The following is a 22,672-nucleotide window of genomic DNA, read 5'->3' on the forward strand; positions in this document are numbered from 1 at the left end:
ATATTCTGTTATACTAAATATTAGAATTTGAGGGGAAAATGAATGTTACTTGCATGTAAAAACACTTTAACACTACTGAATATTTAATAGATTCAAATTTCTACATTATTCCCAGGAAGAATGGGAATACTTGGATGAAATGATGCATCAGAAGTGATAGCAATTGACTAATTTATCACTGTATGCACCACAAGGCAACCAAGAGTTGGACTGGCTACAAGCAATAACCTCATCAATAAATTTGATTCTAAGTGTTTAAAAGTGGAAAGTATGAATCTCCTCGTGAAAAATTGAGGACTTTTTACACTCTAAAGCACGATATAGATATTTGTAAGTTATTAAGATAGTATGACTATTTTGTGCCTATCTAACTTAGCACAGGTTTCTGAATTTCAATACAAGCCAGGGAATCTGGGAAAAGGGCAGTAAAGTGAAAGCAAATGTCCTAAATCTTGACATCCAAAATGCCTCCCGTTCTGTGCCCAGCTATAAAATTCTACAATGCTTCAGAGTACTCCAATGATAAACAATTAAACTCAGCAATCTGTTATCCAACACCCATCAGTAACTGAATTTGTATCATCATTGATTACACAGTAGACACTATATTTAAGCTGATGCCTTGGTCAAAACCTCAGTATTTGGAAAAGTGCCCTGGAGTGGGTAATTATAGTTCTTCTCCAAGAAAACTACATAAAAAGCAACACTCAAGTTACAGTCTGTAACTGAAAGTGTGAGCTTAAGTATCCTTGGCCCTCTAAATTGGAAATGTGTGAGCATGGCTAGGCTGAACTCATGAAAGGGTTAATGTGCTGCAGAAGTAATCCAAGAAACTATAAACCAAAAATGTCTAGATAAGCTGCACATGAACACCAAACAGAGTATAAACAGTTCAAACAAATAAAAACAAAATAATAAAACAATACTTAAGAGTGCAATCTCACAAGGATCATACAGGACGACTGTAAACCCATATGCAGACCAATCCACGAACTGTCCCTCTGGAATTCTAGCATAGAGTTATACACTTAGAAACCAGAATTCCATTTGGCATCTAATTGAGGCAAAAGTTATTTCTGCCCTACTTGATTTTGAAAGAATATAGGAAGTTCAACTGTGTGACTGGGTTGAAGAGAGGATTGAGATGAAACAGTGATAATGACATTTATAAGAAACTGGGGATATGAGTTTAAGGCTAGCTTGCCTTTTATACCATTATGGATGGTTCTCCTTCGACAGCACTGAGTTCACCAACTCTGCACAAGAAATGACTGCTACCAGACAAGCTAATTTTGATATTAAAGCCTAAAAGGCGTTTGAGTGTTAGTGGCACAGAAGACAGACCCATAACTCTTGACAGTTGAGGTCTCCACTAGGTGCCACTTCACAGCCATTCAGTGAAAACTCTGACAACAGTAACTTTCCAAAGAGAACTGGTTCATCTTGTTTGTAGGTAGGTAGTAAAGCCTGACAAGTGTACTACAATAGAAGCGTTGGCAAGACCTGCTCCCTTTAGAGTACAGCTATTGCAATATGCTTGATGAAGTTGCAGTAAGCAGGTGTAGAAAGATTTGATAGTGTACAAAGCTTTCTATTTAGCTGCATAGCAGTAACGACAGGGACCTCTTATGATCCATCATGCTGACCTAATGGGTGTGCTTTGTCACCAAATGTGGGTGCATTCCAAGTTTGCAAAGTGGTGGAATGGACACAGAGCGTCTGGGACTATCATAAGTGTATGGAACATGCTGGAGCACCCAATATTAAGATAACTACTACTGAACACATTTCCATACAACAGCATAAATAAGTGCGACAGGAAGAAAAACATTGCTGATCAATTTTATCCAGAGAACACTGTCCTGAGATTAGCAGTTTTGCAAACTTGGACAGTGTGCATTTATTATTTGAAATTTAGTGAACAGATCTGTCTGGTGTTTCCCACCACAAAGTATGAGCTGAAAACCTTGGGATCGAGTCCATGCGCATGTGTGTTGAATGTCTGCAGAGCAAGTTGGTCAAGTTCTTGTCAATGTCTGGAAGTTGTTCTGCCGGGAAATGCATTTAGCATTTGACAGCCTAATGTTACATCTGTTATGCTATTTAATGGAAAAAAACAGGTAGTCCCTCCCTGATTCCACAAGATGGTTCTCGTATCTGGTCTTCTAAGAACACTTTTGCCCAGCAAGGGTATCTGGAATGCTTTAAATACCAGAAGCAATGCCTTTCCTTCCAAGAAATTCCTACCAAGAAGTTGTTCCACACTGCCCCACTTTCCTTGAATTGGGACATAGGATATACTGCTGCTCATATTTGAAGAGTGGTCTCTGTCGTTACTTCCATGGTTGCCTAGGAAGTGTTGCATTATTGTGATACCGTGTATTCCACCATTGCAGCCTACAGGTACGTTTGCATAGGTGTGTTGGGAATTAGCTCAATGCAATATGCCGTTACGCCAGCAATTTCATCACCGTTCTCACTGTCCGACTGACACCTGTAAAATCCGAATCTGCCTCTGAAAAGCCTTTATAGCCTCAATTGTTGCAGAAGCCAGAGTGTTGAGCCCAAACTATTCTGTCTGTAGTGGCTGTAGATGGGATTTTGGGCATAAATCGTGAATCAAACCTGTTGAATCAGAATTACTGTTCTTTGTTTGGGACACAAATTGAGGAGTTTTCCTCTTTACTAGTCGATTGTCTAGATTTAGAACAAAGATGTACTCAATGGCAGAATAATGAAAATGTCACTTACCCAGTGTACATCTGTTCGTGGCATCAGTCGCTGGAGATTCACATGTTCTGCATAGCTCGCCATCTGGTGTTGGGTCGGAGTGTTACAAGTTGTCTTTCTTCGAAGAAGTCTTTCGAGTCACGGGACCGAGTGACTCCTCCTTCTGTCTCCATTGCGCATGGGCGTCGACTCCATCTTCGATTGTTTTCCCCGCAGAGGGTGAGGTAGGAGTTGTGTTGTAGTAATAGTGCCCATGCAATGGAGTGACTAAGTATGTACCTATTTAAGGTTAAAATAATATATATACAAATGTACAAAGTTGAAGCTAACTTCCAAACTGCTACAGGCTCCCGGGGAGGTGGGTGGGCACATGTGAATCTCCAGCGACTGATGCCACAAACAGATGTACACTGGGTAAGTGACATTTTCAGTTCGATGGCATCTGTCGCTGTAGATACACATGTTCTGCATAGACTAGTAAGCAGTTATCTCCCCAAAAGCGGTGGCTCAGCCTGTAGGAATGGAAGTGGTTTGAAATAATGTTCTTAACACGGCTTGACCTACTGTGGCTTGCTGTGCGGATAACACGTCTACACAGTAGTGCTTGGTGAACGTGTGTGGCGTAGACCATGTGGCTGCCTTACATATTTCTTGCATTGGGATGTTTCCTAGAAAGGCCATGGTAGCACCTTTTTTCCTGGTTGAGTGTGCCCTTGGTGTAATGGGCAGTTGTCGTTTTGCTTTAAGGTAGCAGATTTGGATGCATTTAACTATCCATCTGGCTATACCTTGTTTTGATATTGGGTTTCCTGCATGAGGTTTTTGGAATGCAATAAATAGTTGTTTAGTCTTTCTGATGTTTTTCGTTCTGTCAATGTAGTACATTAATGCTCTTTTGACATCTAATGTATATAGTGCCCTCTCAGCTACGGAATCTGGCTGTGGGAAGAACACTGGTAGTTCCACTGTTTGATTTAGGTGGAACGGTGAAACAACCTTTGGTAAAAATTTAGGATTAGTCCTTAGGACGACTTTATTTTTGTGTAGTTGTATAAAAGGTTCTTGTATTGTAAACGCCTGAATTTCGCTTACTCTTCTTAGAGATGTAATGGCGAGGAGAAATGCAACCTTCCAGGTTAGGAACTGTATTTCGCAAGAGTGCATGGGTTCAAAAGGTTGACCCATGAGTCTTGTTAAGACAACATTTAAGTTCCATGAAGGAACAGGTGGTGTTCTTGGTGGTGTAATTCTTTTAAGGCCTTCCATGAATGCTTTAATGACTGGTATCCTATATAGGGAAGTTGAATAGGTAGTCTGCAGGTATGCAGATATTGCCGCAAGGTGTATTTTAATGGAAGAGAAGGCTAGGTTAGATTTTTGTAAGTGAAGCAAGTAACCCACTACGTCCTTTGGAGTTGCGTGTAAAGGTTGGATCTGATTATGATGGCAGTAGCAGACAAACCTCTTCCATTTACTTGCATAGCAGTGCCTAGTGGACGGCCTTCTGGCTTGCTTTATGACGTCCATACATTCTTGGGTAAGTTGTAAGTGTCCGAATTCTAGGATTTCAGGAGCCAGATTGCTAGATTCAGCGATGCTGGTTCTGGATGTCTGATCTGTTGGTTGTGTTGTGTTGTGTTAACAGATCCGGCCTGTTGGGCAATTTGATGTGGGGTACTACTGATCTGTCTAGCAGTGTTGTGTACCAGGGTTGCCTTGCCCAAGTTGGTGCTATTAAAATGAGTTTGAGTTTGTTTTGACTCAATTTGTTTACCAGATAAGGAAGGAGAGGAAGAGGAGGAAAAGCGTAGGCAAATATCCCTGACCAGTTCATCCATAGGGCATTGCCTTGGGACTGCCTGTGTGGGTATCTGGATGCAAAGGTTTGGCATTTTGCGTTCTCTCTTGTTGCAAACAAGTCTATTTGAGGTGTTCCCCAGAGTCTGAAGTAAGTGTTTAGAATTTGGGGGTGAATTTCCCATTCGTGGACCTGTTGGTGATCTCGAGAGAGATTGTCTGCAAGTTGATTCTGGATCCCTGGAATAAACTGCGCTATTAGGCGAATGTGGTTGTGAATTGCCCATCGCCATATCGTCTGTGCTAGAAGGCTCAACTGTGTTGTGTGTCCCCCCCTGTTTGTTTAGATAATACATTGTTGTCATGTTGTCTGTTTTGACAAGAATATATTTGTGAGTTATAATTGGTTGGAAAGCCCTTAATGCTTGAAAAACTGCTAGCATTTCTAGGTGATTTATATGCAGTTTTGTTTGATGTACGTTCCATTGTCCTTGTATGCTGTGTTGATCGAGGTGTGCTCCCCACCCTGTCATGGAAGCATCTGTTGTTATTACGCATTGTGGCACTGGGTCTTGGAATGGCCGCCCTTTGTTTAAATTTATACTGTTCCACCATAGAAGCGAGAGGTAAGTTTGGCGGTCTATTAACACCAGATCTAGGTGGTGACCCTGTGCTTGTGACCATTGTGATGCTAGGCACTGTTGTAAGGGCCTCATGTGTAGTCTTGCGTTCGGGACAATGGCTATGCAGGAAGACATCATGCCTAGGAGTTGTAATATCATCTTTGCTTGTATTGTTTGTGTTGGATACATGCGTTGTATGATCTTGTTGAAATTTTGAATTCTTTGTGGACTTGGAGTGGCTACTCCTTTTGTTGGGTCTATTATGGCTCCCAGGTATTGTTGTACTTTGCACGGCAAAATGTTGGATTTTGCAAAGTTGACGGTGAAACCTAGTTTGTAGAGGGTTTGTATGATTTGATTTGTGTGTTGTAAGCACTTTGTTAGTGAATTGGTTTTGATTAGCCAGTCGTCTAGATACGGGAATACATGTATTTGCTGCCTTCTGATGTGTGCAGCCACTACTGCTAGACATTTTGTAAAGACTCTTGGTGCGGTTGTTAAACCAAAAGGCAATACTTTGAATTGGTAATGTATTCCTTTGAATACGAACCGTAGGTATTTCCTGTGCGACGGATGTATTGGTATATGGAAATACGCGTCTTTGAGGTCTAAGGTTGTCATGTAGTCCTGTAGTTTTAGCAATGGTAACACTTCTTGTAGCGTGACCATGTGAAAGTGGTCTGATTTGATGTAGGTGTTTAGTATTCTGAGGTCTAGGATTGGTCTCAGTGTTTTGTCCTTTTTTGGTATTAAGAAGTACAGTGAATAGACTCCTGTGTTTGTTTGTGTGTTTGGTACTAATTCGATTGCATTCTTTTGCAATAGTGCTTGAACTTCTATTTCCAGGAGTTCGGAATGTTGTTTTGATAAATTCTGTGCTTTTGGTGGTATGTTTGGAGGGAATTGTAGGAATTCTATGCAATAACCATGTTGGATAATTGCTAAGACCCAAGTGTCTGTAGTTATTTCCTCCCATGCTTTGTAATAATGACCTATTCTTCCCCCCACTGGTGTTGTGTGGAGGGGGTGAGTGACATCTGAGTCACTGCTTGGTTGTAGGGGTTTTGGGGCTTTGAAATTTTCCTCTATTCCTAGGGAATTGCCCTCCTCTGTATTGGCCCCGAAAGCCTCCCCTGTACTGTCCCTGGTAGCTGGACGGTGTTGCCTGCGAGGTGCTGGCTTGTGTGGCCTGACCCCGAAACCCCCCTCTAAAGGGTGTCTTGCGGAAGGTGCTGTAGGTTCCTCTGCTCTGCGGGGAGTAGAGTGCGCCCATGGCTTTAGCAGTGTCAGTGTCTTTTTTAAGTTTTTCGATTGCCGTGTCCACTTCTGGACCGAACAGTTGTTTTTCGTTGAATGGCATATTGAGCACTGCCTGCTGTATCTCTGGTTTGAACCCAGACGTTCTTAGCCATGCGTGCCTTCTAATGGTCACAGATGTATTAATTGTTCTTGCAGCTGTGTCTGCTGCGTCCATAGAAGATCGTATCTGGTTATTTGATATGTTCTGCCCTTCCTCAACCACCTGCTTTGCCCTCTTTTGTAGTTCCTTGGGAAGATGCTCAATGAGGTGTTGCATCTCATCCCAATGGGCTCTGTCATAGCGCGCAAGTAGTGCTTGAGAGTTAGCGATGCGCCACTGGTTTGCAGCTTGTACTGCGACTCTTTTCCCAGCTGCATCGAACTTGCGGCTCTCTTTATCTGGGGGTGGTGCATCCCCAGATGTGTGGGAGTTGGCTCTTTTCCGAACTGCTCCTACTACGACGGAATCTGGTGGCAGCTGTGTGGTGATGAAAACCGGGTCTGTAGGAGGTGCCTTATACTTCTTTTCCACCCTTGGCGTTATTGCCCTACTTTTGACCGGCTCCTTGAATATTTCCTTTGCGTGCCGAAGCATACCTGGTAGCATAGGCAGGCTTTGGTAGGAGCTGTGGGTGGAGGAGAGGGTGTTGAATAAAAAGTCATCCTCGACTTGTTCTGAGTGGAGGTTTACGTTGTGGAATTGTGCTGCTCTAGCCACCACTTGAGAGTATGCTGAGCTGTCTTCTGGTGGTGAGGGCTTTGTTGGATATGCCTCCGGACTGTTGTCCGACACTGGGGCGTCATATAAGTCCCAAGCGTCTTGATCCTGGTCACCTTGGCTCATGGTGGTGTGAGCCGGGGAATGTGACGGAGTTTGCGCTGGTGAGACGTTAATTACAGGTGGAGGAGAGGGTGGCGGAGTCACCTTTTTCACCATTTTTGTTTGTGGCGCCTGGTCTGTTTGAAACTCCAGTCTCCCTTTTCTCCTAATAGGGGGAAGGGTGCTTATTCTTCCCGTTCCCTGCTGTATGAAAATACGTTTTTGCGTATGGTCCACTTCGGTGGATTGCAGCTCTTCCTCAAACCTATGCTTTCGCATCTGAGAGGACAGTGATTATTCCTCTGTATAAGAGCCTGGACCTGGGTCGGTTACGGGTTGTTTCGGCACCGAAACCCTGCCTGTATCTCTTTTCGGCTCCGAGGTGGCTTTTTTCTTTTTTGGCGTCGAAACCTCTCGGCGTCGATCTTCGTCGGTGCCGCTGTCTCGGCGTCGAGCCGCTTCTACACCGCTATCTCAGTGTCGTTGCTTTTCTCCAGCACTTTCTCGATCCCGAGAAGGCTGCGTGCCGGTGTCTCGACCGGAGTCGGACGATCTCGGCACTGTTTTGGCCTTTTTCGGTGCCGATGATCGGTCACCGAATTTATGGGTGGAGCCATGGCCTGGTGGCAGTGGCGTCCCCTGGGCCTTGTCACTTTTCTTCTGTGTTGTTTTCGACGTCTTACTCACGGTTCTTTGATCGTCTAATTCCTCGGAGTCCGATTCGTGGATCGAAAAGGTTTCTTCTTCCTCTTGTTCCTCGAACTCTCGGTGCGCTGTCGGCGTGGACGCCATCTGAAGTCTCCTGGCTCGACGGTCACGGAGTGTCTTTCGGGACCGGAACGCACGACAGGCCTCGCAAGTCTCTTCACTGTGCTCAGGCGACAGGCACAGGTTACAGACCAAATGTTGGTCTGTATACGGGTATTTGTTGTGGCATTTGGGACAAAAACGGAACGGGGTCCGTTCCATCGACGTTGTTCGACACGCGGTCGGGCCGACCAGGCCCAGACGGGGGATCGAAAACTACCCCGAAGGGCACCGGAGCGCGTCGATCTTCGATGCGGTGTTGACTCTAACTACGCCGATCCCGAACGCAACAATACCGACGAAAATCTTCTGATATTAACTAACTTTCCGTTCCGAAACTCGGAGCGACAGGAACACGTCCGAACCCGATGGCGGAAAGAAAACAATCGAAGATGGAGTCGACACCCATGCGCAATGGAGACAGAAGGAGGAGTCACTCGGTCCCGTGACTCGAAAGACTTCTTCGAAGAAAAACAACTTGTAACACTCCGACCCAACACCAGATGGCGAGCTATGCAGAACATGTGTATCTACAGCGACAGATGCCATCGAACATTAATTTATCATACTAACACTTCATGAAGACTTGTAATGTAGATTTTATGCAGACGGACAAAATCATTGATAATGCACGGATTCTACCAATAATTAGTTACTTGCAATGACGTAGAAGCACTGGAATATGCATGCCTGAATCCTTGAGGTCGAGAGCTACAAAGAAGTTGCCTCCCAGTAGAAGCAGGATCACCTCACAACAATGTAATTTTGAAATAGGTGGTCTGTAGAAGAGGGTTCAAGATATGCAGTACACCAGGTAGCATACCCTTCTTATTTAGTATTAGAAAGAACTTGTAGTAGACACCTAGGACCTGCTGAAATAATTGTACTTCCTCAGTCACTCCTTTGCTTTAGAGTAAGTGAATCTAAGAAAAACTGCTATTTTTTTACTTGCCGGTTTTGTGCTTTTGTAGAGGTATGTTTGTGGGTATTTGTGTTACATGACTAACACACAGGCACAAAAGAACAAGTTACTTACCTTCAGTAACGCCTTACCTGGTAGAGATGATATCTAGCTGCGGATTCCTTACCTTGAATCAGCTCCATGTCTGTATCACTCACGCCAGAAACAACGTCACGGTTCCTATATAGGCACCACCCAGGCACTTCGTCAGTTTTTTTCCACAACCTTCCACACCAGAAGCGTGGAGCGATGAAGAAAAACGGACCACTGGTGTGTCAAAACTAGGGCCCTGAAAGGGAAGTCCCTGCACCTAGAATGCCATTTACAGTGCGAGGACGATACCTGGGTCAGTAAGAAATTTGCAGCTAGATATAGTCTCTACCAGATAAGGCACTACTCAAAGGTAAGTAACTTTATCTGCTATATCTAGCTGCAGATTCCAAACCTTTGAATAGATATGCAAGCAATACCATTCCCAAAGGTGGGTCTGTGAACCAATTACAAATGTAAACGTCCCGCAGAACTACACAGGCAAAATGCTCATCCCTATGTACATGACTGTCCGGGCAGTAATGTTTGGTAAAAGTGCGCCAATGTTGCTGCCTGACAGATGTCCAACTCTGCATGCTTATGCAGTGGTCGCAACTTTAGCTCTGGCGGAACGCGCTCACAAGCCCTCAGAAGGTTGCTTTTTGGCCAGTGGATCGCAGATCTTGATGCAGAGCAAAACTCAATGAGATGGCTCGCTTCTGCACCTCCTGACCCTTTCTTCACAACCACATACCCCAAATAGAGTTGCTCATCCACCCAGAACTCACGGGTATGACCAAGGTGGAACGCCAATGCTCTTTTTGGGTTGGCGGTGGCATCTCTCTAGAAGAACGTGTGTGTAAAAAGTAGGCAGGATGATTAATTTGCCTACATGCAAGGGTGTGACCACTTCTGGCAAAAAAAAAAAAGGCCCTTGCACTAAGCACCACTTTGTTACGATATATAGAGGGGTAGGGGGCTTAGAGGATAAGACCTGCAGTTTGCTCACATGTAATTGTAACAAGAAAAGCTGTTTTCAAAGTGCAAAGCAGGAGGGGACAGTTGAGCAGAAGATTGAAAGGAGCGCACATCAAAAAGGTCAGGACCAAATTAAGATCCCACTGCGCGTCAGAAGCCAGGAGAATGATCAAAAGCAATGGATCCTCCGAGAGGGCAGACTAATCGGACAACAGATGGCAATGCCCAGGAGCAATATTATCTCTGCCCAGTCCAGGGCCACTAGGATAAATTAGGCCTACTTGTTCCCTGATCATCTTCACAACTCTGGGCTTAAGGAGTATACATAGGAAAGCATATACAGGACTCCCAAGTCCCACCTTAGGAGGAACATCTCAGAGAGGGATGTCTTAGGAACGCAAATGTGCAGAAATACTGGCATTGCGTGTTCTTGGCAATGGTGAACAGATCGACCCAAGGCTATCCCTATTTGCAGAAAAAAAAACTTGGCACCAGCTCTGGGTGTGACGGCAACTTGTGATCTATTAGGTGCAGATGGCTGAACTCATTCGGCCTGACATTCAAAGACCCTCCAGGTGGTTCACCTCAAGGAACATTAATTTGTGGTCCAGCCATTTCCAGAGGCACAAACACTCCTGGCATAGGGTCAACGACCCATCTCCGCCCTGTTTGTTGCATTGTCAAATCGATGAGGCGTTATCCATGAGCACCTGTGCCAGTTTCCCCTTGATGAACAGATGGGAGGTTTTAAATGTAAACTGGAAGGACCTCCACTCCAGAGGGTTGATATGGAGCCAGGACTCCACCAGAGATCAGATGCCTCTGATCTCCAGCTCTAACAAGTGGCTGCTGAAACCCAGAAATGATGCATCTGTCACCACTGTCAGTTCTGGGTGGTCTGCTGCTGATCCAATCAAGGTCCAGCAACCACCAGTGCAGATCTCGGTTTCTCCTCTGAAATCTGAAAGTGAATGAAGAGTTCCCATTGTTGCCGGACCCACTGAGGTTTCAAATCCCTCCTGGCATACTTCCACAAGAGGCTGGAAGATGCCGTCAGTTCCAGAAGCCTCAGATTACGTCACTGAAATCAAGGACTCGGACACTTTTCAAGATGAAAGGGACAAAACTGAACAGTGGCCGGAATGGCTCAAATGAAAGTGGGAATCTGAGAAGGACTCGGATCTAACTTTCCCAAGTTGACAGTGAACCCCAAAGATGTCAGTAGGTTCAAAGTAGTCTGGAGGAGGAGGACTACTCCCTGGGGTGAACCTGACAACTAATTGTCAGCGTAAGGAAGACTGGAACCCATGACCTCCAAAACTATGCTACCACCAATGACATTACTGTTTATGAATACCTGAAGAGCACTGCTGAGACAAAAAGGGGCACATTTAACTGAAAAAGCTCATGTACCATAAACCGCAGATAGCACCTGTGGACCTGCAGGACTGAAATGTGAAAATAAGCAGTCTGCAGCTCCAACGCTACCATCCAGTCTCAAGGGTCGACGACAAAGATGATCGGGGTCAGCATCAAGTCAACCTCCCTGAGTAACGTACACCTAAGGGTGCAGGTCTAAAATAGGACCGAGGACTCCATCCTTTTTCAGCACCAGAAAGTTGCATGATTAACAACCACAACCCACTTTCAATACATGCACCTTTTTGATAGCCCCTTTGGCCAAAAGGGCTTGTACTTCCTGCCAAAAGACAGACAGATGGTCTGGCATTCAGAGGAAGGTAGAAGGTGCGATGGGGAGGTCAGGAAGTGTAGAGTGTACCCTTTCCAGATACTTTGTAGGACCCATCTGACATAAGTTATGGCCTGCCAGCTTGGTAGTCTGTTGGATCCTGCCTCCAAACAGGAGGCTATGCAACATTAAGGGCACATTTAAGGGGGTTGGTTGGTGGGTGGGGGAGAGGTGAGTTAGTTGGTGGGTGCAGTGGACTGACTGGAGCGCTGTCCCTGACAGTAGGATTCATTGTGTGCGAAAGCCGCGAAATGGCTGGAAGTCCTGCTGAGGCTGAATTGGCTGTCTGTAAGAGGATACCCTTCCAAGTGCCAAAGCAGGATCAAAAGGGCTGATTAAGTCCGAGTGGCGGAGCAGACAAGGCCAAGGCTGTGGCTTTGCTAACTTTGAAGCACAAACATTTGCTTGCGACAGTCCTCACAGGTTTTAAAACCAGTCGCTGGGGTAAGGTGGTGACATTTCCCTTGCACAATGTAAATCTGAGGTAAAATGGTCTCAAAGAGGTAAGACGTAGCTACAGGTCCAAGTCAGGTGGCGGGAAACAAAGGAAACTGACGTTGGTGCACATGGAGGTGCCTTTAGTCTTTGCACATCATTCAGGAAGTGGAACTCCATCAGTGCAGAGCCTCATGACATCATCTACCAGTGCCCGGAGCTACTGCTGAAAAATGATTTCAGTTCCAGTACGATACCCAGACAATATTCAAGAAGGTGAGGAACTTTCAGTTAATCTCTACAAGAAGAATATGTTGAGAAAGTTGATACAACTAAGGAGCCTATGACTGCAGACAGTTGAAAGTTGGTTATTTCGACTACTGACTAGGTGTTTGTGAAACTCGTGTGATTTATTGTAAGGTAATTAAGAAAAATTACCAGAAATATTCACAAAATTACACAATCACGCAAAATGATTCTCACTCAAAAATGTACCCAAATGGTCCGTTTGGGTAAAAACTCAAAAAAAAAAAAATGTAATTCACAGTTTACTTCTGGTTGCTCACGTTCAAAACAGTGCTGCTCACTTTCAGACTTTAGTTTTTTGTTTAAAAAAAATAATAAATCAGCTTAGCAGTCGACAAGTAAAAACACAAAAACCTACCTGAAATGTTTTTTGATAACATGCATTAAAAGGAACTACAGCTAGCTTTCAAAACACTGCACCTCCAACGCAAAGCTGAACCGAACAATGTAATGACTCTGAAATGCCCTGAGCCCGGCTAAACAGGACTAAGCAAATGTGCTATGGTCCTTAAAATGGTGTATATTTAATTGGCATGTTTCCAGTTATAACATGACGCACTTATTTGCCCCTACTATATTGCACCGGGGTACCCAGTGCCTGTAGGCTGAGGTCTCTCATGGACTGCAGCACTAGATGGACCCCTCCACGAGTACAAGGTAAAACATGACTCCTAGTCTGCCACTGCAGCCAGGAAGGGCACTTTAAAACTGCTAACTCTACTTTTCCATTTAAAGTAATGGCCAAGCTCGAACTTCCTTTATTAATGTATGTAAGCCACCCTTAAGGGAGGCCTACCGAGCCCTAAGGCAGGGTGCGGTAAGTTAAAAAGTGGAACCTGTACTTTTACATTCCAGCAGCTAAAACCCTAATTTGCCGTTTTTACTGTGCAAAGGCTGGTAGCCCCATTGGCAAATACAGAGCTACAGGCTGGCACCCAGACCTACTAACTTCTGATTGGGACTACCAAGGTTGGTACTGTTTGGTATCAAAAGAATCAGTGCATTAAACCCGATTTAATGGTTAAATAAAATTTCATGTCAATGGTGGGGAAAGTGCAGCTTTTGAAGTTGCCCTTTAATTTCTCAAGGTTTCAGTGCCAGTTTACTGATGTACACGGGGGCCTGTCCTTCAGACTGCTTTCTGCCCTCATGAGGAGATGAGTTAACAACTCCCAGAAAAGGACACAACAAGGGTCTGCATGGTAGAAATGTGTTACCTCCCTCCTGCAGGGAGCCACACGGGTGTTATCCCAAAAGGCGAGGTTCAAAGTAGAAGCCGCTTTTGAAGGGCAAATGGGTAATCCTTGGGAGAATGGCTACTCTATTGTTTAAACAGACTGACACTGGGGTATGGGCAAAGGAGCTCTGAGTGTCGAGAGAGGGGTCATGCTATATTGGAGGGGGCAGAAAGGTGTATCCTGGGATAGCCAGATGCCACACATGCCACATGTGGCCAGATGTCACATGAAGTGGACATCAGGAGTGAGGGCACCTAGTAGCCCATTAACTGCCAACCACATCCTACCAGGAGGGAATTTACTGATGATCAAAAGGGCACACTCTGGAACCCAGAATTTAGATCTTGACCTACTTGGAAGAAGAACCGAAGGAGGACTGCCCTGCTGTACCAAGTGCCCAGCAAAAAGTCTGCATCCGGTGGCTAGCAAAGAGAAGAACTTTGCCTGCTGTGTCCTGCTGAGGGAGAAGTGGTCTCCAGAGCCCAGTCAAGGCAAGAAAACACCAAGGGCCAGCTGACTAGCTTCTTGTTCACAGCTGAAGACACCTGTGGCGAGTAAAGTCTTCAAGCCGCTACCAACGCCGCCGTGCTGTACCAAAGACCAATAATCAAACCACAGAACTGCACACGAGTTCACTGGGCCCAGAAGGGCTGTTGGAGAGTTGATGCGACCCTCAGAACCCGAGTTATCAACCCAGGAAGGATTGGCCTGTGACAGCAACAATAGACACATGGTAGTCCAGTGGCAACTGGACTCCTGCCAGACAGGAGAGGACTCCAGGTGTGCCAAACCTGCAACCATAGGCATTTGGGAGGAGGGTGAGTGTATGTTAAAACAACAGCACTATATGCTACAAACAGGTTCTTACAGAGTAAATAACTTTTTCCATTTGAGGCATTTGTGGCTGTAGATACACATGCACATACATAGTAAAGCAGTCCTCCCCCAAGCAGTTGCTAGCCTGTAGATGTTGTAGAAGACTGAAAGAGTACGAAGTACAGTCTGACCACCAGTGGTTTGTTGGTGGTATAATAAGTCTATACAGTGGTGTTTAGTGAAAGGGTATGTCTGATTTTGATAAGTCTTTTCTCCAATGCGGTTAAGAAAAAACAACAAACCGTTGTTGAGTTTTTCGAAAGGGTTTCACCCTATTCATATAATATATTAAGGTTTTCTTAACATCTATGGCATTAAAAGCCTTTTCTGCACCATTCAGGTTGAGTAAAGAAAAATGTTCTTTAAACTGGTTAAGGTGGAGAGAAGAAACCACCTTAGGAAGAAATGTAGGGTTAGTGTGAAGGAAGACTATCTTTATGAACCTGAAAGAAGTTTCTTGCAAAGTTAAAGTTTGGAGCTCGCCGACACATCTCAATGATGTGACTGGCACCAGGGAAAACTACTTTCCAAGAGAGAAATTGAAGGGGACATAACTGAAGGGGCCAAAAAGGGGGACCCATAAGTCTTGTGAGGACAACGTTAATATCCCACAGTGGGGTAGGAGGCACTTGGAGAGAAAAGACTCTTCTGAATCCCTCCGTAAAAGCTTTAATGACTGAAATCCTAAAGAGGAAGACATGTTGCTTATTTTGGAGATAAGCAGCCACAGCAACTAAGTGGACAAATGGAGGATGAAGGCTAGTCCACATGTTTGGAGGTGTAGTAGGTAAACTGTTTCTGAACACTGGCTGTCAAGGGATCAACTTGGTTATTTAGGGTTTAGCAGACAAACCTTTTCCATTTGGCAGTGTAGCTGCTGCGAGTAGTGAGCCTGCATGCTTCTTTGAGACTATTCCTGTATTCAGGAGGTAGACTGAGGTAACCAAAATAAGACTTCAGGAGCCTGAGCACAAGAATGCCCGATTTCTCCACAGTTCACAGTCCCTGTTGGGGAGTCTCTTGCGGAACCACTGAAAGCTTGTTGAAAGTGGTCAACCAGTGTTGTATGGCCCAAGTGGGAGCCACTGGGATGAGAGTGAGGGAGGTTCGCCCTAGCTGTCAACCCACAAACAGAAGGAGAGGGAGAGGCAGAAAACTTGGGAAAAAATCCTTGACCAGTTCATCCATAGTACATTGCTAATGAATTCTGGGACTGGGAATCTGGAGACAAAGTTTGGGCATTTTGCATCTTCGGCCATGGCAAAGAGGTCCTCGTCAGACCCCCTCCCCCCCCAATCGCTGGAAGTACTGAAGAAGGTCTATCTGCTGGAGTTCCAACTCATGGACCTCTTGCCGCATCCTGCTATAAGGCAAAATTGTTGTCCACCTCCGGGATGTATTCTGCCAGCAGGTGGATAATGCGGTGGAGAGCCCAGATGGACTGAGCTATCTAAGAAAGCTGGGTAGACCAAGTGCCTCCCTGCTTCTGTATAAAATTCATTGCTCTCATGTCCATCTGGAAGAGGGGCACCTTGTTCACTATGTGAGGAAGGTAGGCCTTGAGGGCTATGTGGACAACTAGCAGCTAGTGACCATATGGAAATGAACTGATATGACATACTCGTTCAGGAGATCAACATTTGTATATGGTCACTCTTCAGGATGTCATTCCACTGCTACAGCAAGGCTATTTTGTGGATCCCAGTGAATATGGACAATTTGGGTTTGTATGTGCACCTCTCACTCACTGAGCAATGCACTTGTTGTAATGGCAATCTGTGGAACTGGGTGGAAAAAAAGACCACCTTTGCAACAAATTGTTGGTGTTCCACCACTGCAGAAAGCAATGTGTGGCGGCTGACCAACATTAGATCTTCCCAATGACCCTCACTTCAAAACCATTTCAGCGATAGCCATTTCTGCAGCAGGCACGTGTTATTGTGCATGCAGTACTATGGCAGTGCAGGAGGTGATCATGTCTAGGACGGGCATGACTGTCTGGACTGTGACCTCTGGATTTGACTGAAAAAGGAGCAATGCACAAAAGGGCTGGACTCCCACCAGACTGGGATAGGCTTTGTTAACCACTGCATTGAGGATGGCTTCCAAATAGGGTTGGATTTGAGGGGCTGAAGATAGGACTTTACAGAGTTGATAGTAAAGCCCAGTTCATAAAGCAGGTTTATAGTAGCTTGGGTGTGTGCATGACTCCGCTGTTGAGTAGCACACATCAGCCAATCATCAAGGTATGAGACTACGTGGATGCCTTGGCTTCACAGGTGCGTGGCTACCACCGCAAAACATTTTGTAAAAACCAGAGGTATGGTGGTGACCCTGAATGGCAGTATCTTGAAAAGGTAGCGTTTGAAACCATAAATAGGAGGTAGCACCGAAGTGCTAGATAAATTGAGATGTGGAAGTAGGCGCCAGATCAATGGACCCATGAAAACACCTTGCTATAGCAGTGAAATTACATCATGAAGTGACCATATGGAAGTGTTCCAATAGGATGTACTTTTGCAGGGGTCAAGATGGGCCTGACGGGCCCGTCCTTCTTGGGAATGAGGAAGTAGCAGGAATACACCACAAGCCCTACCAATGCTGTAGCATGGGCTCTAAAGCCCCTTTGAGAAGGAACTCTTTGCCCTCCTCAGTAAGTAAGAGGTGATGTTCTGGGAAGAGGACTTCTCTGTGGAGTGGGGTAGAAATAATCTCCAGGTAGTAACCATTTTGGATGACGTATAGCACCCACTAGTCTGAGGTGATAGGTTGCCAGACGAACGAGTTACTTACCTTCGGTAACGACTTTTCTGGTGGATACATTAGCTACCTGTGGATTCCTCACCTGATGAATACTCCCATGGCGCCAGCATTTGACGGAAATCTTCTTACTAGTCTCTGCACGTCGACGAGGACGTCACTCTAGCCCACGCGACGCCGTCTGACGTCATACAGGCAATAAGAAGTCCTCGCCGACGTGCCGATGACAGTACCAACATTTTTTACGTGCATGAGAATAATAATAATAACCCATGCAATGAAAGAGCAAAGCAACATCTCTTAATATTGTAAATCACACAACATTGCAATAAAATAGCTGTAGATTTAATATAACCTTTTTTTTTTTTTTTTTTTTAAACAAATAAATATATTTATACATACGAATCATGTATATATCCAATATATATATAGATTTATATATACATATACACATATATACAAATATCATACATGCAAAATGTATTGCAACTTTGAAGACCAAAAGGAGCACACTCAAGGATTGCTTGGAGAGACCAAAAAGGCAACGGGGAGGCGGGTGGGACCGTGAGGAATCCACAGGTAGCTAATGTATCCACCAGAAAAGTCGTTACCGAAGGTAAGTAACTCGTTCTTCTGATGGATACAACTACCTGTGGATTCCTCACCTGATGAATAGAGTCCCAAAGCAGTACCACGCCCGGCGGTGGGTGCCTAAATGGTCAAACCAAGAAATCCTGCAGCACTGACCGTGCAAAATGACCGTCCCTTCTGACCTCAGAGTCCAAACAGTAATGTTTCACAAAAGTGTGAAGGGACGACCAAGTTGCGGCCTTGCAGATGTCAACCACAGGAACACCCCTGGCCAAGGCCGAAGAGGCCGACTTAGCTCTGGTGGAGTGAGCTCTAATGCCCTCAGGCGGATCCTTCTTTGCCAAAGAGTAACAGATTTTAATGCAAAGAACAACCCACCTGGAGAGTGTTCTCTTGTGGACTGCCTTTCCTCTCCTCTTGCCCACGTATCCGACAAACAGCTGATCCTCCAGCCTGATATCCTTCATTCTGTCGATATAGAAGCTCAACGCCCTTTTTGGGTCCAGGCGATGTAGTCTTTCTTCCTCCTTTGAAGGATGAGGCGGAGGATAAAACGTGGACAAAGTGATTGTCTGAGCCAAATGGAAGGGTGAAACAACCTTCGGAAGGAAAGCAGCCTTGGTCCTCAACACCACCTTATCCCCATAAAACGTTATATAAGGGGGTTTAACCGATAAGGCCTGCAACTCACTCACTCTCCTTGCAGATGTTATAGCTACCAGGAATACTGTTTTAATAACCAAATACCTTAAGGGGCAAGAATGCATAGGCTCAAAAGGGGACCCCATAAGGAAAGTCAGGACCAAGGACAAATCCCATTGAGGCATAACGAATGGTTTTGGAGGATATTGATTCAGAAGACCTTTCAAGAATCTGAGAACAATAGGGGATTTAAATAACGATGGTTGGTCTGGAAGACAAATGAAGGCTGACAAGGCCGACAAATAACCCTTAATGGTAGCTACTGCACAACCTTTCTGCGCTAGAGACAGTGCAAAAGACAAAACATGTGACAGATGAGCATGTAAGGGATCAATCTGTCTCTCTCCACACCACATAACAAATTTAGACCACCTATTAGCGTAGATAGATTTAGTGGAGTGTCGCCTGGCCGCTAAGATAACATCCACTACATCAGGCGGGAGAGAGAAGGAACTCAGGTTGCCCCGTTCAATCTCCAAGCATGTAGGTGCAGACTCTGGAGGTTGGGGTGTAAAACCTGCCCCTGCGACTGCGAGAGGAGGTCTGCCCTGAGAGGGAGACGGAGCGGAGGGCACAGTGAGAGTTGGAGAAGGTCGGAGTACCATACCCTCCTTGGCCAATCCGGAGCTATTAAGATGACTTGGGCCCGGTCTTGGCGAATTTTCCTCAACACTCGAGGAATCAAGGGTATGGGGGGAAACGCGTAAAGCAACTGGTCGCACCAGGTTATCTGAAACGCGTCCCCCAACGCTCCCTGCATCGGATACTGGAGGCTGCAGAATAACGGGCAATGCGCGTTCTCCCGAGTGGCAAACAGATCTATCCGAGGAAACCCCCACATCTGGAAGATTAAACAGACTTGATCTGGATGGAGACGCCACTCGTGGTCTGCCGAGAATTGGCGACTGAGACTGTCCGCACGTACATTCAAGACCCCGGCCAGATGATTTGCCACCAAGCAAATCTGATGGTCCTTTGCCCAGGACCATAGCCGAAGAGCTTCTCTGCAGAGAAGGTACGACCCTACTCCTCCCTGTTTGTTTATGTACCACATCGTGGTAGTATTGTCCGTCAGGACCTGTACCGACTGACCACGAAGGGATGGGAGGAAGGCCTTGAGAGCCAAACGTACAGCCCGTAACTCCAACAGATTGATATGAAACACCTGTTCCTCTGGAGACCAAAGCCCTTTGATCTCCAGATCCCCCAGATGAGCTCCCCATCCTAGGGTGGAGGCATCCGTTATTACCGTGGCCACTGGTGGCGACTGCGCGAACGGCTTCCCCTGTGAAAGATTGTTGCCCGCAATCCACCACTTCAATTCCACAGCAGCATCTCTGGAGATCTTGACAGTACCTTCTAAATCTCCCTTGTGTTGAGACCACTGCCTTCGGAGGCACCACTGAAGAGCCCTCATGTGCCAGCGAGCATGCGTGACCAACAGAATGCAGGAGGCGAACAGACCGAGCAGACGAAGGACCTTGAGGACTGGAACTACCGCTCCATTTCGAAACATTGGAACCAATTCCTGAATATCTTGAATCCGCTGAGGCGGAGGAAAGGCTCGACTCAATGTTGTATCCAGTACTGCCCCTATGAACAGGAGGCGCTGAGAGGGCTCCAGGTGAGATTTGGGCACGTTCACCGAAAAGCCCAGGTCGAACAACAACTGGGTTGTTGACTGCAGATGATGCGACACAAGCTCCGGGGACTTGGCTTTGATCAACCAGTCGTCCAAGTAAGGGAATACTGCTATCCCCTTCCTTCTGAGCTCCGCCGCAACCACTGACATCACCTTTGTGAAGACTCGAGGTGCTGAAGTAAGACCAAACGGGAGGACCGCAAACTGATAGTGCTGCGACCCTACCACAAACCGGAGATACTTCCTGTGCGACTTGAGTATCGGGATATGAAAGTAAGCATCCTGCAAGTCGACAGACACCATCCAATCTTCCTTGTTCAACGCCAAAAGCACCTGTGCTAGGGTCAGCATCTTGAACTTTTCCTGTTTGAGGAACCAATTCAAGATCCTCAGATCCAGGATTGGTCTCAACTGACCATCCTTTTTGGGAATCAGGAAGTATCTTGAGTAACAACCTCAACCCTTTTCCTGCTCTGGGACCAACTCTACCGCGCCCTTTGAAAGGAGGACTTGAACCTCCTGTTCTAGCAACAGGAGGTGTTCTTCTGAACAATAAGATGGGCGGGGCGGGATGAGGGGCGGGAACTCCCGAAAGGGAAGGGCGTAGCCTTTTCCCACAATGCCGAGAACCCAAGTGTCCGTTGTGATAGACCTCCACTTGTGGAGAAAACGCTGTAATCTTCCCCCTACAGGAGAGGAGTGAGTGGGAAACGGTGGAAGCCTAAGGCTGCTTCCCCTGCTGCACCCCTCCAGAGGACGAGGAAGAGGCAGAGTGCTGTTGAGAGGCTCCTCTGGTACGGACCCCACCCCTCCCCCTCCCTCTAAATGACCTATAGGGGAGGGAAGAGGCGGGTTGCTGGAACCTCCCCCGAAAGGAAGAGGAATAAGAGCCACGCCCAAATCCCCGAAACCTCCTGAAAATTCTAGAAGAGGCAGAGGAAGAAGGAGCTTGCAGTCCTAACGATTTGGCTGTGGCTCTGCTCTCCTTAAATCGTTCCAAGGCCGAATCTGCCTTGGCTCCAAACAGTCTGTCCCCATCAAACGGGAGGTCCAGCAGGGTCGACTGCACATCCGCAGAGAACCCTGAGTTTCGGAGCCAGGCCTGTCTTCTTGCCACCACAGCCGTGCCCATCGCCCTGGCCACCGAGTCGGTCGTGTCCAGCCCAGACTGGATAATCTGGGTCGCGGCAGCCTGGGCGTCCGAGACCACATCCAAAAGACCCTGGGGAAGCTCCGTGAATGAAGACGAAATATCATCCATCAGCGCATGGATGTACCTCCCCAGAATGCACGTGGCGTTGGTGGCCTTCAACGCCAAACTGCATGACGAAAATATTTTCTTGGACTGCGCATCCAGTTTCTTGGAGTCTCTGTCTCCAGGCACCGTCGGGAAGGAACCAGGCGCTGACTTTGAGGAACAGGAGGCTTGCACCACCAAGCTCTCCGGCGTAGGGTGTCTAGAGAGAAAGCCAGGGTCAGATGGTGCAGCTCGATACCTCCTGGCCACAGCCCTATGAACGGCCGAGGAAGACACCGGCTTCTTCCACACCTCCAACACCGGATCCAGCAAAGCCTCATTAAATGGCAAGAGAGGCTCAGCTGCAGCAGAGGCCGGATGCAATACCTCTGTCAGCAAATTCTGCTTTGCCTCTGCCACCGGCAAAGGCAGGTCCAAAAAGCTCGCTGCCTTCCTCACCACAGCATGAAAGGAAGCAGCCTCCTCCGTATATTCCCCTGGAGATGAAAGGTCCCACTCAGGGGAAGTGTCCAGCCCACTGGCTGTATCCAGACCATGCAGTCCGTCTCCAGAGTCCTCAATCTCTCCCTCCTCTAGGACTCGCTGGTACTCTTGCTCTTCTAAAAGACGGAGAGCACGCCTCCTCGAATGAAGTCTCTCCTCGATACGCGGAGTCGACATGGCCTCCGCCGACGTCGAAGAACGGCGCCGATCTCCAGAAGCATCTGACGCCGCGTCCGGCGCCACAGGCAGCTTCGGCGCCGAGGCAGGAGCCGGAGGACGAGGTCTTGGAGCCGATGGACCAACCGGAGTCACAGGGCAAAATCCTGACTTCGACGGAGGGGCAACCTCCGGGGCCGAAACATCCGAAGCCACCGGAGCGGCCACCGACGCCGGCACCGGCGCCGAGCCCACATTCCCAAAAGGGAGAAAGGGCATAAAGGGTGCCGGCCGAAGAGGCGCAGGATCACCCAACGAAAAGGCCAAGGGCCCCGAAGGACCAGCCGGAGCAGCTCCTGGAGCCATCTGCTGAAAGATGGTATACATCGCATTAAGAAACGCGGTACTATCGGCTCCAGGAGTGGGAAAA

General features: G+C 46.7%; 1 protein-coding gene across 4 annotated transcripts in view; it reads right to left on the reverse strand.

Annotated features, from left to right (window-relative positions):
* The window catches only part of SBNO1 (strawberry notch homolog 1), a 1,077,952-nt gene that overhangs the window by 486,129 nt on the left and 569,151 nt on the right, over positions 1 to 22,672 (reverse strand). The gene's annotated exons all lie outside the window — the stretch shown is intronic.

This window comes from Pleurodeles waltl, chromosome 11 (genome assembly GCF_031143425.1).
Source record: "Pleurodeles waltl isolate 20211129_DDA chromosome 11, aPleWal1.hap1.20221129, whole genome shotgun sequence".
NCBI classification, from domain to species: domain Eukaryota; kingdom Metazoa; phylum Chordata; class Amphibia; order Caudata; family Salamandridae; genus Pleurodeles; species Pleurodeles waltl.